The 18244-nt window shown below is 44.8% G+C and overlaps 1 long non-coding RNA gene across 1 annotated transcript in view; it reads right to left on the bottom strand.

Annotated features, from left to right (window-relative positions):
* Positions 1-4908: 4908 nt before the first annotated feature.
* Positions 4909-18244, bottom strand: part of LOC116583720 — a 32139-nt gene continuing 18803 nt past the window's right edge. The window contains exons 2-3 of the long non-coding RNA XR_004282850.1: positions 5678-5771; positions 4909-5012 (exon numbers count right to left, since the gene is read on the bottom strand). This is a non-coding gene — a long non-coding RNA (uncharacterized LOC116583720). The remainder of the gene's footprint in view (positions 5013-5677; positions 5772-18244) is intronic.

The raw sequence follows: 18244 nt of genomic DNA, 5'->3' as shown, positions 1-18244 counted from the left end.
TCCAGATCTGTGGAGTTGGACATCAGAGGTGTTTATTTGCTATCCCAGTATTATTTATACTATGTGATATAATAAAAGGTTGTAATGGTAAATCCAGATAATAGAATATTATGTAACCATTTCAAAATGTTTATGGAAATCTTTCATGATGTATGCAAATATGCATAAACTACAAAATAGGACAAAAATAATACTCTAAGATATAAATTATGTTCAAAGATGCATAGAGAAAAAGCTAGAAGAAAAAATGTCAGTGACAGGATTAGGAGCACGAAATTACAGGTGGTTTTGATTTTCTTCTGAATACTGTCAGTATATTTTCTGATTTCTATAGTGAAGCTGTATTATATCTAACATAAAAAAAAAATTCTCTAAGAAACTTTAACGGTTGCTATCCAAAATACAGTCTGGGTAAATCCCCTCACTGTGAGAGAGCACTGAGCAGATGACCAATGGAAAAACCTTTTTAACAATAACCTGATAATTCAGAATGTACCAACTCAAACCAAGTCAACTGTAACTTTTCCTTTATGTTGAGAAAGCAAGTAATGGACCAATATTTTAGAAAACATTGAATGTATTCATCTTGTAGACTCTCATCAGAGCAACAAAGGGTATGCTAAGAGTTTTCCAAGGATTCTCTCAATTAACCTTTCCAGCAGCCCTCAAAGATGGGTTTTGCTATCATCATCAGCCTCATCATCATCTTTATTTCCATTTCAATCCTGAAGAACCTGACGTTTATCCCACCGAAATATTTTATCCAAGCTCTATGTATCTAGCAAGTACTGGAGGTGGGATACAAATCCTGGGAGATCCGAGACCACCCAAGCACTGGAGAAAGCCAACTTTTCCCTAGCACTTCAGAAATAACTACTCAAAGAAGTTTGGTGTTTCCATCCATTGAGGTGCTGGTTTCAAGTGGATATTAATTATTCACTAAAGCAGCTTCCAGCAGGACCTCTATTTATCCAAGCTTGGTCTAGTTGTTCTCTTTATTTTCTGACCTCTGGAAGGGCTTCATTTCTTTAAAAATACCCACCAGTCAGACCTATCAGTGGCTTGGGCAGGAAAGCCTCCCCACTTCTTTCTGGCTCCCTCCTTTGTGACCCTGGTGGTGCCGAATCACAGAGCCTCTGTTTTCCTAAGACGTATCCCAGTGGAGGCCATGGCCAGACTTTGACTTTGGATGGCTTCCAGGGGAAGGCACCTGCTATCCCTTCAGTACTGTGCCCCTCCCCCCACTTATACTTGCTCCACACTGATTTTGCTGGTGTTGCTCCAACAGCCCATCTCACTCTCGCCTCAGCATATTTGCATTTGATGTCCCCTTAGCCTCGAACAGCTGTCCCCCAAATCTTCTAGTGGCTGACTTCTCATCCTCAGGTTTCAGCACTAAAGTTCCCACTCCAGGGGAGCCTCCATGTACCCATATCTAATATCCCTCCCCCTTCCCTGGTTCAGCATTTGCCATCTCTATCCTGTGGCGTGATGAATTATTTTCTTCATGGCACTTTACACTGTCTATACCCATCTCACTGATTTTTAAATGCTTGTTGTTTGTGTCTTCCATTGGAGTATTAGAGCTATGTGGATAGAAACTCTGTTTGGTTTCTTCATTGCTACAATCCCTGTTCCTGGCACCTAGTAGGTCCTCAGTAAAGAGGGGTTGAATAAATTATCCCACTTAATCTTTCCAGCAACCCATAAAGGACATCCTGCACTATGCTTGAGGGCACTTGGGCTCAGAAAAGTTAGAATAATTTGCCCAAGCCGTACACCTAAAGACCAGAGTAGCAGGGCCACAAGAGGGTTGCACTGGGGGACAGAGTGGACAACATGGCCAGGCTCTGTAGTATCAAAAGAATGGTGTGCCCCCTGGTTGTTCTGGGAGGTATGATTGGCTTATTTTAATAATTTTGCATGCTAGCCAAGAACTGAAACCCGGTGCTCAGGGATACACCTGGTTCTTTTAATAAGGAAGGTTGTTTTTCCAGTGGACCTTATCTGCAGGAGCAGAAGGGGAAGGGGAATTGGGGGTGAGAGCATTGGAGGCCCTCCCAATTCCACCGGATGTCAAGACAGCACGTAAGACTGGACCTTAACGTTAGGCTTTGTACTGCATCCATGTTACAAACTATGTTAATGGTAAGAGAGAAAAGAAGAGGATTGGCAGCAAGGAGGTGAAGTAGAAGTCATCACTGATTAAGGCAGCCCCATGTTAAAGAGGCTCCGCAGGCTCCCCCTGAGTGCTGTGCATGATCCTTCCCAAAATGCTATGCAATCTTCAGAAGATTCTTTCTTATCTCGGGATACACTGAAAAATTGACAACGCTGGTCTTTCTGGAAAGAACCTCAAGGGCAATATTTTAGGGCATTGGAGCTCATGAAGATGATGGCCATTGGCAGACCCATGTCCTGGAGCCCATTCAACACTTACCCATAATGTCCCTGGCTCTTGATAGTGTGATTTTAAACACCCATAAAAATCAAGCTTTATTGATGAGGAAAACATAATATCTCCTTGGAAGTGGGCCCTGTTTTGATGCAAATACAGTATACGCAATGTTCCAACTATAGATAACTGACCCGGGAGTCCTCTGGGGCTATCACAGCCTCAAACACAAACTCATTCAAAACTGCATGATCGGCGTCTACGTCGTGTCACTCCTGCCTGCATTTTCAGATGCTTGGATGGGACAAACATTAGATTCTCTTCAGGATGTGGGATGCAGAGATATGAGCAATTCTTCTCCTTTATGCCTGTGGTGCTGTTTGTTGCTGCTTCTTATCTTCATTTTTCTGAGAGTGAATTCTTTCTGGACCTGAACATCTCCACACAGAAAAGAGGAGGTGAGTGACGAGGCTGATAGTTCCCTGACCCGCTGGGCAAAACATGCAACCTTCTCATATGTGTCCCTTCCAGGGTTGTGTCCCACAAGCCTTTCCCTCCTACCTAACATGTATGTGAGTGCACACGCACGCACAGAGAGTTGTATGCTAACACTGCAGACTGCCAGGTGGTAGGTGGGTCCAGCCTACCTTTGGCCACGTGCCACCTCTCCCTTTCATTCCTGAGGGAGAGAACAGGCGTTACAACACCTTCATCTCCCGACAGCACTTCTAGAACGTTGTCCTACCTGTGCTCTTCTGCCTCCCATTCCTACCCTCTTCCACTGGCTGATCCATACCTTGCCTTAGGATCTCATTCCTCACAGAGGTACGTACTTAAATTAGAACCTTATATTTCCCATTCTATAATCCTCCAGGTCCAGGGTCTGCCCCGGGGTGGGTGGTACAGCCTGTTTAGCTGCCCCATGTGACCTGATCAGAGTCAGCAGGGTCGAGACCACAGCAGCAGCTAGGACGATCCCACCTATCACTTCCTCCTCCTGAGCTCTTCTCCCTCTTCAGCCCTGTCTCCTCCATCTCGGTTCAGACCAGCATGGATGCCCCATGAGCTATAACAGCAGCCCTTTAAATGACCTTGTCTCCAGGCTTGCCGCCGCCGGGCCTGGTCTGGTGACATGGCCCCATCCTTGCCCTTGGGCTTCTTTCCTGGGCTCTGCTCTAAACAGGGTCTGTCTCTGCCCTCCTTTCTCCGAAGCCTTCCTCAGAGACAGAGTCTGCAGGCCAAGGGGATGTTCCCACTAAAGCCCATGTCCCCCATTCCTTCCGTTACCCTCCTCTCCAAAACACAAATTCCAGATTGCCACCTGGATGCCCAGGACCCTGCATTCCTTCTTCATTCACTTTCCAGACCTGCTAAATGTTTCGCAACAGCAGATAAGGCACTGGGCTTTTTCATGATCTCTTTACTCTCTCATCATCTTCCTCCCCGCTGCATCTTGCGGGCCAACACTTGTCATCCACTGGTGTCTCCCCAGCTTCCCGGATGGGGCTTCACACAGAGCGAGCTCTTGGGGAATATGCAGGGGAGGGGAGGAAGCAGGAAGGGGCCACAAGAGCTGGATTCTCTGCCTACAGGATCAATAGCACCGAGTGTCTGAGCCACCCCAGTCCACAGACCCTAGGGATCCAAGGAGATTCTGTTCTGATCGTGTAGGGTGCAGGTGGCTGTGGGGAGAAGAGGAATGAGTAGGATAAAGAGCATATAATAAGTACCAAGAAATGTTTATATGGAGAGAAGAGTGAGAGAAAGCCCTCACTAGAAGTTGCTGTAGAATCAGAAGCTTCAGACCCCACACAGGCTCTGCCTTGAGGCCATCAAAGGTGGCCTAAACTAAGCCTAAACTTCTCAGCTCTGCCTTTGCAGCCTAAGAGTGGCCACAGACAATGCATGACTGAGTGGAAGCAATTGTGTTCCAATAAAACTTTATTTATGAGATCGGACAGTGGGCCAAATTTGGTCCACTGGCCATAGTTTGCCAACCCCTGATCTCAGTGATTTCAAGCATTAGCAGAACTTATCTGAAAACAAGTTGGGGGATATAATATCCACTTTTAAACAGCTGAAGAGAGGTTATATGAAATTATCTTGAAAATTATAATGAACTTCAACACTAAGGGAGTGTACATTAGTAGTGGCAGCAGTAATGTTAATATGATAGTTAGTCCCATCAATGAAGCACATTTATGGGGCACCTGATTAGCTCAGTCATAAAGCTTCTGCCTTCGGCTCTGGTCAGAATCCCAGGCGGCAAGTCTGCTTCTCCCTCTCCCACTCCCCCTGCTTGTGTTCCTTCTCTTGCTGGGGACAAAGTGGAGATGTGGGCTCCAAACAAGGAGCCCAATGTATCTCTCTCTGTCAAATAAATAAACAAAATCTATTTTAAAAACTGAAGCACATTTGTTAAGTACCCACTGTCTACTAGGTGCATCGCATTCACTATTTTACTCAGTCCTCACAAAGCTTTTGCAAAGAAAGAAGCAGTTACTCACCAATGGACTGATGGGGAAACTGAGGCTCAGAAATTTGCTCACACATTACATAGTGTTAGAGGCGGGACTGACTTCTAGTGAATAGCAGTTTCCAGGTCCAAAACAGTAGCCTCAAAAAAAGAAACGTTAAGTGTGTGAGGGGTATAAATTTTAGATTAATAGATGAATAAATGTCCGCACACAGACTGTCCCCTGTTAGAGGGCAGGACCAGGTAAGTGCCCCCTGGCTTTACACAATTACCCTGTGCTTGCCCTGGCATCGGGGGCTGGATGCTCTTCCCTGGAAGAGAGAAGCTTTGCCTGGGCAGGGTCCCAGATTTAAATCCTAAACAAGGCACGCCACCTACGGCAGACTCTGCCAGCGGCGGAGGGCAGTCCTTCTCTGCGAGGGATTTCCTGAGTCACAAGGCAGGCCTCCAGAACTTTCTGGGCCTGCCCCAAGCCAGGCCTGCCACAGCCCCGAGGGGAGGTGCGAGCAGCCGGCGCCACTTGAACACCGAGTCCCCTGCATGGAGGAGGCCAGATTTAGCAATCTGTCACACACAGCCCGCCTCATCGGGACACAAGGCTCGGAGAGGCAGGCAACGCAGGCAGGCAGAAAAGCATCTGTCGGCATGCCACGCAGACAGGGATTAGAGAGAATGGGGGAGGATAATTATGGCATTTGCTTTCCTATAAAGTGCGCGTCAGGAGGAAAGGATTAAGCTAATTGAAGAAATCTCCAGCACTTACGTCAAAGGTGGCTGCAAAGCGATTGCTTTAGCTCGCATCTCACCTGCTTCTGAGAGCCAGCTCGAGGAGCCTACCCACATCTCCACTTTGTCCCCAGCAACTCTTTGCAGAAATAGTTTGAGTTGGCGTTAGCCATTCTGCAAAAGAGAGAAGAGCTAAAAATAAGCACATATGAAGGAGGATCCCTGCCTTTTTTTTTTTCTTCCAAAGCTCACATCAAGTTTCCCAGAGAAAGATGGAGAGCCGACTTCCCTGAGGTTTTTACATATCTGTGGACATGAGAGAGGGGGCAGAAATGGCACTGAGTATGTGTGCCACGCAGGGACAGGTGGCGGCCTCTCTCAAACTCCATCTCCTTTCCATCTCTCTGGAACGTTGGCTTGTGCTCCTAAGGGCCATGTTGCAGGCAAAGAGAAAGCCCAAACTCTGGGATCATTTATCATCACTCTCTGCCACGCTTCACCTCAGGTCCCAAACCTCCAAACCCAGAACCAACTGGAAAGGGACAGGCTTTTGTTTTCTGTCACACAAATGCAACTTGGTCTTTGAGTTATCAGGTGACAGATTCTGGAATTTGGAAAAGGGGGAAACAGAAGTTTCCTCTTTCTGTTAGTTCAATGTATTTGACTTTGACCACCCCAAATAATAGTTGACAAGTGAACTGCTCTTTCCCGATGAGTAAATATCACATCTGAAAAATGCAGCCAGTTGCCTAATTTTGCCCTGATGCATTCTTGGACTACCTTAAAAAATCGATGACTAGATGAATCCAGAAATCTTTGAGTGCCGAGCACTGGAGACCTGGCTCCATTCCCTGTCACTGCCTAGCTTTCTGACCTTGGGTCACTTATTTCAACTCGCTTTGGTTTCTTCATTTGTGAGATGGGGGAATAACACTCAGCATCCTGAGTCCTTGCGAAGGTTATAGGAACTGCCTAGAGAAGATAGGAAACACTCAAGAATGGCAGCTGTCCTCATCGTCATACCTGCCGAAAAGGCATAACTATGGTTTTGTGTTCAGGTTCTCCAGAGAAAGAGGACCAATAAGATGTAAATATGTATATACATAGTAAATGTAAATATCAACATGCAAATAAGCATGTGTACACGTGGCTGTGTATAGAGAGAGGGTGGAGAGTGGCTTTTTAATAAATTGGCTCGTGCAGGGGTACTTGGGTGGCTCAATCAGTTAAGCATCTGCCTTTGGCTTAGGTCCTGATCCTGGGGTCCTGGGACCAAGCCCCTGGTCGAGTTCCCCGCTCCACAAGGAGCCTGCTGCTCCCTCTTCCTCTGCTGCTCCCCATCCCTGCTTGTGCACGCTCGCTTTCTCTCAAATAAATAAATAAAATCCTTAAAAAAAAAAAAAGAAAGAAAGAATTTGGCTCGTACAATTGTGGGGGCTGACAAGTCCAAAATTTGCAGGGCTGGCTGTCAGGTTGGAAATTCCGGCAGGAATTAAAATTGCAGTCTTGAGTCTAACAGAGTCTTGAGTCCAAGGGGAGGTGGGAGGCAGAATTCCTTCATCTCCGGGGACCTTGGCTTTTTCTCTTAAGGCTTGAACTGGTGGGCAGAGGCCCACCCAGATTTGGGGGGGTAATCTGCTTTACTCAAAGTCTGCTGATCTGAATATCACATTTTTAACAAATGCCTTCCCAGCAGCACAGAGACTGGAATCTGACCAAACAACGAGGCACCATGGCCAAGCCAGTTCAACACATGAGACTCTCCCAGGCATGGTCTCTCTTATTCCAGGGGAAACTGTACCTGAACAGGAGGTGAGAATGGAACGAATGAACTTTAGGGTAACAACACACCAATAAAAAGCACACTAGCAACGCAAAAGCTGATGGTGAAGTTTTCCAAAGAATGACTGCAACACAACTGATGCCTACTTCGTCCCCTCCGGCCCATCCAAGTCACAAGGGAAGACGCCATGATATGATGGAAAGCACTGGACGGTTAGTGCTAGCATCCCAGGTTCTAGATCCTTCTGCCCCTTGCTGAGTATGTGGTTTGCCAGCGGCTCACTGAATGTCTAAGCCTCCTCAGTTCCCAGTCATAACAAACACATCTGTCCTGCCTGCTGCAGGGGGAGAGTTGTGGGAATAAAGTGAGGCAATCATTGGCAAGGCTTTTCAAGGAAATTGCTAAGTGTCCTCATAGAAGGCCTTATCCTACAAGGAACGTCATGCTCTGATTCATACTAAAGCAAATAAAAAGCAACTCAGTTGGGTCATAGGTGTGACCTGACTTGGGTATTTTGGCGACAGAATCATGAATGTTTTCAATTAAAATTGTCTCACCTTCCTGGGATCTTGAATGGCTTTTTGGATGTGAATTCGATGACCGAGTTGTCTGAACACGTATTCTTTTTCCCCTCTGTCAGTACATTTTCACTGCATTTGATCAGAGCTCAAAGCGGCAGGTCCAACACATATTTGTTATGGATAATTCACTCATTGCAAAGATATTTCTGGAGCCCTCACCATGTGCTGCCCTGGGCCCTGGATGGACGGGGGTGTGACTTTGAGTCATGAGCCCGGTCATGGCACAGGGTCAGCGCTGGAAAAATGCCAGCCATTTACTATTCGTTCACATGCAATTATGCGACCATATGTGAAAAAGAAAGACAGGATTCATGCTTTAAACTAAGGATAAGGCTGAGCCAACATGCCTTCCAACCTCTGCAGCTTTTTCAAAGCTGCCAGACCTATAGCTCTGCATCCATTCAATATCACTCCGAAGTCAGGGCACTGAAAGCCCAGAAGAGTGAAGCAATCGTTCTTTGGGAAACTTCACCATCAGAGGAAATTGTCCTGCGTTATCTCTTAGAACACTTCACACTTCATTGGGAAGCTATAAAAACAATTACCAGGTCATTAGTAAAGGTTATTGTTTTTTTTTTAAGATCTAAAAGCATCTCTCGCAGAATGACCTTAGCCAGCATTTCAGCGAGAGACAGTTGCTGTAGTGCGAAGAGGGAGAGGTGTGGAGTGGAAACTGGGGTGCCCTGCACTGGGTGCTGAAGCTTCTCTGAACCTCAGTTTACCCAACTCTGTGCTAAAGCTAGGAGTCCCTGACCCAGGGTCTGTGTGCGAGGCTGAAATAGAATAGCTTCGGGAATAACACTTACACCACCCCTGAGGACTTGGAAGGTACTCCGTGAATGAAATTCCTTCCACTCCCAGCTCCATGCTGCCTGCCTGGGGGTCAGAGGCATGAATGGATAAAACAGGAAGGACAGAAAGGAACACAGGATCCATCAGGATACGCTATGTTGTGCTGTAGGAGCAATCCGAAAACCTTGCTGAAGACAACCGAGTTCATTTCTCACTCACACCCCATGCCCATCATGGGCTGACAAGGGAGCTCTACTCATCGTAACCACTCAGAAACCTGAAAGAACCCTGAGAGAAGCTCCATCTTCTACATGATTCCAAGTTCACAGGGTAAGGGGGAACAGAAACATGATGAATCATGGGCTCAATCTTAAAGTTTGTGTCTCGGGGGGATATACATTCATTCCACTCACATTTCATTGACTAAAGCAAATCACGTGGCCACACCTGAGATCAACAGGGTGGGGGTGTATTATGCTGGAGGTATAAGCATCGTTCAACATATAGGATCTTGGACCGAGCCACTGTCCCTCTGTTATAGAGTGAGTAGAAATCTAGCACAAGTTGAGGCTTTGAATACAATCTATCTTGTCATAACAACACAAACTTTTAACCATAATTCCATAAAACATTCAACCTTTTGTTTAGTCAATGATGCGGCTACACACCTTCAGTGTGCAAGGCACTGTTCTAGGCTCAGTGAACATGATCTGGTCCCTGCCCTTATGCAGCTTATTTTTTAGATGCAAGTCAAACATCAAACAAGTAGGAAATGCATACTGCCCTTTCAAAGTGGGATAAATGCTCTAGAGGAAAAGCCCTCGGGGTGAGGCGATCTGATAAGGTTGAAAGGAGGGATTCGAGGTGTGTACCTGAGGTGTTGAATGAGTTTTATGGTATTCCCCCCATTTCTATTTGATCACCTTCTGCTATCCCCTTAAAGCATTCTGGAAGGCAACAGAAATGCCTCAAAATAATGCCAATGATAGTAGAAATGATTTCACAAACATAAGAGTAAAACCAACTCCCACCACCTCAGCTGGCTCTCCTCCTCTGATTGTGGACCTTCCCAGATGCAGGGAAATGCCCTAGATTCCTGCTGTCCCAGAGCCCCATGGGGACACAGAGTGGGACAGGTTAGATAAAAACAAGGCAAGAAGAGCCTCCACCAGGTCATGATGTAAACACTGGCTAGACCTCAGTATTCCTCGGCATCAGCCTTATCTGGAATATTCCATGTATTCAGCTACACCTGTGTGTGGACATCTAGGTCACTGGCCAGGAGCAAAGACAGAACTAAGGTAGAGGTAGGTGAGCAAGGTTTTCGGATTGCTCCTCTGAGCTTTCATTCACTGAACACCTCCAATGGGCCAGGTGCTCTACAGACATCTACATCTCCTCTATTTATAACCCACACAACATTCTCCTGAGGTAGACGCCTTTATCCTCAATTAGCAGGTAAAGAAACTAAAGCTCAGAGAAGGGAAGTAATTTGTTCTAAGTCACAAGGTGAGTGCCAAAGGCAGGATTAGAGAAACCCAGGCATGTTCTGCTCATCTTTGCTGACTCCATCTCTTAGACCTATCTCGTGTTCTCCTTCTTTCTTCACCTTAGGGGCATCCATTGGCATCCACGCTTCCTCCTGCAGGAGGTTCTCAAAATGCACAAAGTGATTGATTATTACTTATTGAGCTCCTCTTATATTCCGGAAACAATGCTAATCACTTAACATTCATTATATACTATAATATCATTTCACATTCAATGGATGATATATATATCACATCAAACCTATAAGGTTTGATGTGATATATATGAGGGTCATTTTGATTCCACTTTTTTGTGTATTAGAAAACAGAGGTTCTGGGGGCACCTGGGTGGCTCAGTGGGTTAAGCCTCTGCCTTCGGCTCAGGTCATGATCTCAGGGTCCTGGGATCGAGCCCTACATCAGGCTTTCTGCTTAGCGGGGAGCCTGCTTCCCCCAACCCCTGCCTGCCTCCTCTGCCTACTTGTGATCTCTGTCTGTCAAATAAATAAACTCTTAAAAAAAAAAAAGAAAAAAAAGAAAAAAAGAAAGAAAAAGAAAACAGAGGTCTGGGAGGTGTAAAACTCTAAAAGCCCTTCACTGTGCCACATCGTATCCATAAATCCAAATTTCTTTTCCGATAACCCTACAACCTGCTGTCACTCTCTCCTACAACACCCCATCAGGCAGACTTTCCACAGCTGAGCTTTTGTTCTCTCTCAGACTCATCTGAGCATCTAACAAAAGGTATAGAATCCCTCCTCCAGGAAAAAATGCTCTTAAAACATAAGTAGGAACATTTACATGCAATGATCTTATTATATTAGAAATGTATTTACAATTAACCCTTGAACTACATGAATTTGAACTGTATGGGTCCACTTATTCGCAGATTTTTCCAATAAATATAGTACAATGCTGCAAATATATTTACTTTTCCTTATGATTTTCATAACATTTTCTTTTCTGTAGCTTACTTCATTATGAGAATACAGTACATAATACATGTCACATACAACTATGTGTTGATTGCCTGTTTATGTTATTGGTAAGGCTTCTGGTCAACAGTAGTTTGTGCTAAAGTTTTGAGAGGAGTCACAAGTGATACATGATTTTTGACTATTTGTGGTGTCAGTGCCTCACACTCTGTGTTGTTCAAAGTTCAACTGTACTTCACCTGTGTTCAATGTGTTTTTTTAAATCATGTTTCTAACTTTAAATTGATTATTTAAAAGTTAATTATTAATTCCAAGAAGAAAAAAATATGTAGTAACACAAAAGTCAATCCTAAACCTGCCCAAAAGTAAATTTCAATTTTGAAAATGTAATGGTGCTTACCTTGAAACAGAAATTTTAAGTGCTATACACAGTTTGACATGGTCTATGAGTGTTATCTTTGATATCTGATCAGTTTGACTTTTCCTTTGGAAAATATTCACTGTTAAGTCACAAAAGAATCAGTACCCCCGAGGCTTTCTGCCAATGAGAAAGACTTGTGCCAAGGATCAACTTTATTCTCCAAGACAAGGTTTGAATCATGGATCCTGTTGTGGAAGGCAAGTAACAAAATATCTAATGAAGGAGGTTTAAATCCTAAGAATGTGTTTTTGCCCAAGTAATCTAAAGAAAGGGAGATCCAGGGGCACCTGGGTGGTTCAGTGGGTTTAAGCCTCTGCCTTCGGCTCAGGTGACTATCCCAGGGTCCTGGGATTGAGCCCCACAACAGGCTCTCTCTCAGCAGGGAGCCTGCTTCCCCCTCTCTCTCTGCCTGCCTCTCTGCCTGCCTCTCTGACTGCTTGTGATCTCTGTCTGTCAAATAAATAAATAAAATCTTAAAAAAAAAAAAAAAAGAAAGAAAGAAAGGGAAATCCAGTGTTAACTTAGTAATTCAACAATGTCACAATTCTAGGTCAGCTTCTCTGCAATACTCTGGGCCTTCCCTTCATGGTCACAAAATGGCTGCAGTAGCTCCAAACAATAAATCCTCATAGGACATCATATTAAAAGAAATGTCAACAATTCAGAAGGGCATTGCCATTCGACAGAAGTATTACTTAAGTTTTCTTTATCTGCTCCAAGTCCCAAATAAGCAAGTTCAAATCCATGGAACAAGGACTACCCCAGATCTCTCTAACTATCTATGGCTTCCTTTACTTGAAGGGTGAATAAACAATTGTGTAAGATATTTAACAAAAGATGGGAGGCCTGGGTGGCTCAATCAGTTAGTGTCCGACTCCTGATGTCAGCTCAGGTCTCAATCTCATGGTCATGAGTTCAAACCCTACACTGGGCTACACACTAGGCAGGGAGTCTACTTCAAAAAAAAAAAAAGTTATTTAACAAAAAAATTTTGTGTCAGAACAACACAAATTAAAGTACAGTTCCAGCCTTTTAAAATCAAGTCTTGGGGTACCTGGGTGGCTCAGTGGGTTAAGCCTCTGCCTTCTGCTCAGGTCATGATACCAGGGTCCTGGGATGGAGCCCCGCATTGGGCTCTCTGCTCAGCAGGGAGCCCGCTTCCCCTTCTCTCTCTGCCTGCCTCTCTGCCTACTGTGATATCTCTCTGTCAAATAAATATTTTTTAAAAATTTTTTTAAATAAATTAAGTCTTTTGGGGGTACCTAGGGGCTCATTTGGTTGAGCATCTAACTTGATTTCAGCTCAGGTCATGAGGCTTTGCAGTCAGCAGGGAGTCTGCTTGGGATTTCCTCTCTCTCCCCTCTCTTTGCTCCCTCCACCATTCTCTTACAAATAAACAATTAAAAAAAAAAATCAGATCTTCTCATGTAAAACATTTGCATCATCTGGTGTATTTTTAGGATAGGCAGATATAATTTTGCCACATTAAAAACACGGGGGCTTTTCAGGGGATGTGAAAGGTGGAGGTCCTTATCATGTTCATTGATAAAAATCAAAACAAAAGATATACATAAATGTGGACATCATTTCTTTTCATTGCATTTTCCACCTTAAGCTGGGCTTAAGATGAAAAAGGCAAGTGCACACATTCATAATACGGGAAGCTCCTCTTATCGACAGGAAGTCAGGAGAATCACTAACCATGACAGGAAGATCCTTTCCATCCTACATTTGTCTGCAGTGAAACCACACATCAGAAACAGTTTTACATTTAGAAAGAACATGTTATCTTCACAAAGATAATTTACAAAGTAACACAAAAAGGATATCTAAAAGAAAATATTCATCTTCCCACCAAGAGATCATTCATGGGCCACAGGTGAAGAAGCCCTTCTTTTCCTAGTGAGACAGAATGTAAATGCTACTTTTCCTAGTGGGACAGAATGTAAATGCTCCAGTGTGATCTCAGAGTCCTGCCTCTAATAACACCACCCACCTGGGACATGCTTAGAGATTGGGATGCAGCTGTTTTTCAGCCCTTTACTCATCACCTGCTCAAGGGGTAGATAAAACAGGTTAGAGAGAAAGGAGAGAGAGAGAGGATCTTTTTGGAGGCACCTGGTGGTGAGGGGAAGTGTGGTCTGCAGGGTGACATGGACATGGGTCATGGATTTAAATCCCGGCTTCCCTACTTTCTACCTCTGAGACTTTTATTAGCCTAATGATTCTCTCTAAACTTCAATATTCTTACTTTACCTGAAAACATGAGAGTGATCATTCTCTTCAGTGAGACTGAGCCTTTTTAAATGACTAAAACTGACACTCTGCTTATGACTTAAAGTGATCAAAGGATGTTTTATTGTCTAAGTGTGGCTAGTGAGCAAAGAAGAACAGCTTGAGTTTCTACCCACGGGCAGGGAAAGGACTCTCTCTCCTCTTCCCCAGTGAGCATATTTAATGGGAGGGTGTGAGCATGACAAAGCCAGTGTACAATTCTATCCCCATGCTTGTTCACAGTATCTGTCTCACGTACATGGAAATCCACACAAGATGTAAACTGAGTCAAGGCTACGCTCATCGGTATTCCAGCCCTCTTTAGAAGCAGCAGGATGAGGGAGAGCAATCATAGCCCCTACTCAACCTCTTGTCTTCTTCCATCATGTTCATGTGCTTTATTTGCATGTGGTTTTGCTCATTATAATGTCATTAGCATGAGGGGAGGGGTCTATTACCAGGATAACCAGGAGAGAAACTGGTCCTACTCAGGCTTAGCTAAGACCACTAACCTACACAACCCGGCTCCAGCTGCATCCTTAACTCACTTCCTTTTGGGGATTGCCAGATTGTAGAGTCTCGTGTGTTTTCACTCTATCTCTTGTAAGTCTTATCGGATATACTGAATATATTCATTTCTGCATACATACACATACAGTTCTTTGGCGCAAATGACTGTATATGTGTGCACCATCTTATGTATACCAAATATATTTTGTATACTTATTATTTAACCTAATAATTGTTCTTCTTCCCATGAACTGGATTAAGTCCTTGGACACCAGCCATCCATGTCCCTCTTGGTGCAAGGATTCTGATACATGTCTACCTTCATTTCAAAGAAACCTATTTCGGCATTTTTCCATATTCTGAATAGTACTTCACACATTTCCTACCCCTCAAGATGTTGAAGAGATTGAATCACACTTCCCACATTTCCAGAACCCGTGGAAGTCAGAAATTGCCGGAGATTCTGTGGATTTGTAGATGACCTTAGATTCTCGAGCTCTCCTCCAGATTCCACATCTTCTTTTGCAGCCACCAATCTGTGCCTGGTGTGAAACTCCGTGCACCCTCCTTGGATTCTCTCCCCATGGTCACACATCAGTTACAATGGAAAAACCTTCTCCAGAGATGCACACCATGGCTCTTCTCCCACCCCCGCATCCTGGGTGAACAGGGAGAGTTCTCCTGAGGTCTGTTCTGCATTTTCCTATCTTCTCCTCTCCAGTCCCACCCTTGGTCCTTAGTTTGGAGATCTGGGTCCTCCTTGGGTGTGTGGTGAATCAAAGGTTGTGGACTGCATTAGAAAGTGCAGAGATTTTTCTTGAATAGAGAGTCAAAGAAAAGAGTGGGCATGTGAAAAGAAGGTGATAGAGAAAAGAAAGCTAGAAACACCCTTCAGTTGAGTGCTAGAGAATATAGATCCTAAGATGGACCTATTTACTTAACACAGATAAAGTTCTTCCTATGCATCGGGGACTGTTACAGGGACTTGACAGATATGAACTGAGTTCATTTCCCTCACCCCCCTGATAAGGAGGTCCTATTATCATCCTTCTTTTATAGATGAGGGAATGAAGGCACAAAAAAGATTTAGTGATTTAGTGAGAGCAGTTTATGAGAGCAGCAGGGTCAACACTCAAACTCAGAGCATGTCTGAGTTCATGTTTTCAGCTCTGCTCTGTACTCCTCGTGGGGCTTAATAACTGTGCTTCCTTTCATGATGACATAGACATTCAAGCCCAGTTTGGAATTAGCTCTTCATTTTGGCATGACTTTGTCCATGACATCAGCTCAAGACTGGGTCCTTTGTCCATGACATCAGCTCAAGACTGGGTCCTGTGGGTCCCAGAATATATTTGTTTTGTTTCTTTTTTTTTTAATTATTATTTTTTATTTGAGAAAGAGAGACAGAGCTAGTGAGAGAGAGAGCAGGACCCGGGAGGAGAGGGAGATGAGGGCTCCCTGCAGGGAGACAAGATGGGGCTTGATCCTAGGATCCTGGGATCCTGACCTGAGCCGAAGGCAGATGCTTAACTGACTGAACCACCCAGGTGCCCCTGTATTTGGCTTTTTAAAAAGGGATCTCAGTGGATGGCATCTTCTGATGGAGGGGAATGGACCCAGCTTCACAGCCCCCTGCCTCCTTGACAGCCTCCTCCCTCTTCCTGCCCCTCTGTGGCCTCCTTACCTCTTTCTTCCAGATTCGTCTTCTGTTACACAGCTTATATCAAGCTTCTCTCACCTATGCACGCCCAGACCCATGATGATGGCATTGCATGCCCTCCAACGGACAAACCTCACAGAAGCCCCTCTCCTTTAAACAATCTTAAAAGTTTGCCTTTGGGAGTGCCTGGGTGACTCAATCGGTTAAATGTCCAACTCTTTTTTTTGTTTTTTAAGATTTTACTTATTTACTCGAGGGAGAGCATAAGCAGGAGCAGAGGGAGAAGCAGACTCCCCACTGGGTAGGGAGCCCAACGTGGGACTCCATCCCAAGACCCTGAGATCATGACCTGAGCTGAAGGCAGACACTTCACCAGCTGAGCCACCCATGAACCCCAAGCACCTGACTCTTGGTTTCGGCTCAGGTCATGATCTCAGGGTTGTAAGATGGAGCCCTCCATGCTCAATGGGGAGTCAGCTCAAGATTTGGTCTCTCACTCTCCCTCTGTCCTTACCCTGCCCCTGCTCCACTCTATCTCTTTCTCTCTAAAATAAATAAATAAATCTTTAAAAAGATAAAAATAAAAGTTTGCCTTTGGTTAAATTCTCTCTTTTCTCAGGTTTTGAAAAGATGTCTGACAACTCAGTTTTACTAGCATGTCATTGGCACGGTCAAAGGTGAAGGGAGACTCCCCAGAATTATAAGGAGGAAGCATTTAGAGTCGCCCTTAAGAGTTGCCAGGGAACAATGCTCCAGCCTGATTTTCCTGTGTTATCCAGCTCCCCTTCACTTTACTCTTCTGAAAAGCAGAGTCTAGAAGTTGGTGCTTCCCAGATATAATTGCTTATGGTTGAATCCCTGAGCAGACAAGGCAGAGATAGTTTTCAAAAATCCAGCCACTTTGATGTCGGTGGTGACTTGGACCCAGTGGAGAACGTTCGTTCTTATTGCCAAATTGCAAAAACGCCCTCTTGAGTTTCCAAAAATACCTCCTTGTTGAAGAGTTCTCTGCCCCAGAGAGGCAGGGTGATGGGTCGAAACAGCTAGTGAGTAGAAGGCAGCTGGCCTGAGTCACACGGGGGAGAAGTTGCAGATAAATTTTAAGAGCCACTGTAAACTCAGGACCATATGGTGTCCGGGGGCATTTGTGTTTTAACAGATATATCTTGGGATCTTTGAAGGAATGGTTGCACTGCCAACTCGTCAATTAATCAACCCTCTCAAGGTCGCCAGGGACTCTGTGGATTGGGCCCGGGCAACAGGGGCCTGGAGGAACTGGCTTTAATTAAAGGATTTGTGCAGTAATGGAATCCTCAAATCCTTTGAGCAATGTTGCATGAAGTGGGCCTTTCAATCCCTGTGTGCATTTTCCATGGCTGCAAAGAGGCGACAAATATCCTGACCAAGCATTTCCAGGGAGGGTGTTGTTAACCCATTTAGAAACCCCTCTGAAGGACACACGGCCCAAGCAAATGAAAAAAAGGAAAAAGAAAAGGAAAGAAAAACATGGCGCTCCGCAGCAGCAGGAAGGCTCTCCATTCTCCAAACTCTTGTGATCAAGTCCTGATGGGGTCATTACTACTTGAAAGAATTGCTTTGCAGATGTTAAGTGTTCCGACATGACCTGCACTTAGAAACTCACCAGCTACTTCCCCTTGAAGTGTTAGCTATGATTTGAATGGGATCCTTGATCAATGAGAGTAATGGTCTTGCTGTGTGTGGGGCCCACGGACTGGGGGGGTCCTCTGGATGAACTCTGCCCTTCGATGATTTTTGACAAGCAGGATATTCTTGTGGGGAATCAATCAACTTCTGAAAAATTGGTACTGCATGCGAACCCACTGAGCCCCTTCGATATCCAGCCCACCTACCTGACGCTTGAAGGTATTTTTTCTTCCGTGACCTTGATGAGACAGTTCTCTGAATCTGTGCTCATCCTTTCTGTGTCATTTGGTGCATGTGAAATTCTTACACACACACACATGCACACACACACACATGCACACACACACACACTCTTTCTCTCGGTTGTTTCAGCTTGCCGGCTGCCACACAGAAAACACAGTCTGATTTCTACGCTCACAGGAGCTCCTCACCACTAATTACTACACACCTCCTACCAAATCCCACTGCGGAGTTCCACCATACAACTGGGTCCCAAA

This window comes from Mustela erminea, chromosome 2, assembly GCF_009829155.1.
Source record: "Mustela erminea isolate mMusErm1 chromosome 2, mMusErm1.Pri, whole genome shotgun sequence".
NCBI lineage: Eukaryota > Metazoa > Chordata > Mammalia > Carnivora > Mustelidae > Mustela > Mustela erminea.
This window is presented reverse-complemented; position numbering and strand designations above follow the sequence as displayed.